Source organism: Homarus americanus, unplaced genomic scaffold, assembly GCF_018991925.1.
Source record: "Homarus americanus isolate GMGI-L3 unplaced genomic scaffold, GMGI_Hamer_2.0 scaffold58074, whole genome shotgun sequence".
Lineage (NCBI taxonomy): Eukaryota > Metazoa > Arthropoda > Malacostraca > Decapoda > Nephropidae > Homarus > Homarus americanus.
This window is the reverse complement of record NW_024729094.1, coordinates 1236511-1238118: the sequence shown is the minus strand read 5'-3', so window position 1 is coordinate 1238118 and position 1608 is coordinate 1236511.

Here is a 1608-nt window from a genome sequence, read left to right as displayed (position 1 = left end):
CTTTCCTACAGCCACTCACCTCCTCACTTTCACCTCTTCCTCACCTCCCTCACTACACAACAGTCCTCACCTCCTCACTACACAACAACCCTCACCTCCTCACTACACAACAACCCTCACCTCCCTCACTACACAACAACCTCACCTCCCTCACTTTACAACAACCCTCATCCTTCACTACACAACAACCCCTCCCTCCTTCACCAGCAACCCTCACCTCCTTCACTACACAACCCCACCCTCCACACTCCCTCACTACACAGCAACCCTCACCTCCCCTCACTACACAACAACCCTCACACTCCCCTCACTTACAACAACCCTCACCTCCTCACTACACAACAACCCTCCTCCCTCACACACAACAACCCTCACCTCCCCTCACTACACAACAACCCCTCCCTCACTTCACAACAACCTCACCTCCTTCACTACACAACAACCCTCACCTCCCTCACTACACAACAACCTCACCTCCTCCACTGCAACAACCTCCCTCCTCACTACACCAAAACCCACACTCCTTCACTCCTTAACCATCCTCCCTCACTACTCACAACCCCACACTCCTCACTACACCATAACCCTCACTACACAACAACCCTCACCTCCTCACTTCCACACAACAACCCTCACCTCCTCCTGCACCTCACCTCCCCAACAACCTTCACCTCCTCACTCACAACCTCCTCACCTCCTTCACTACATATGTCCTCACCTTCCACACCTACAACCTCCCTCACTACACTGCCCCTCCCCACTACACAACATCCCTCACCTCCTCCTCACTACACAAGCCCCCCTCCTCTTCCCTCTGTCCTCACCTCCACTCACTACAGTCCATATCTTCTACAACCCTTCCTCTTGCCTTCACTCACTGCCTCACTACACAACAACCTCACCTCCCCTCACTGCAACATCCCACCTCCTCACTCTCAAACCTCCACCCTCTTCACTACACAACAACCCTCACCTCCTCACTACACAACAACCTCACCTCCTTCACACAACAACCTCACCTCCTTCACTTACAACAACCTCACCTCCTTCACTCACAACAACCTCACCTCCTTCTGCTTCCTCACCTTCCTCACTACAACAACCTCACCTCCCTCACTACACAACAACCCTCACCTCCCCTCACCCACAACCTCCCTCACCTCCTTCACTACAAACATCCTCACCTTCACACTACTCTTAGCCCCACTCACACTACACAACACCTCCCATCTCTCACTACACAACCTTCACCTCCCCCACTACAAACCCTCACCTCTCTCCACTACAAGCATCTCCTTCCCTCCTTCACAACAACCCCCACCTCCCTCTTCACACCAACAACCCTCACACCCTCCTTCACTACACAACAACCTCACACCTCCCCCACTACACAAAACCCTCACCTCTCTCACTACAAAACCCTCACTTCCCTCTTCTCAACCCCACCTCCTCACTACACAACAACCTCACATCTCTCTCACTACACAACCCCCACCTCCCTCACCTCACCTCTCCCCACTTCCCTCACTACACAACAACCTCCTCACTGCACAGCCATCACCTCCCTCACTATACAAAACCTCAGCTCCAGCAATGCGTGGCTTCTAG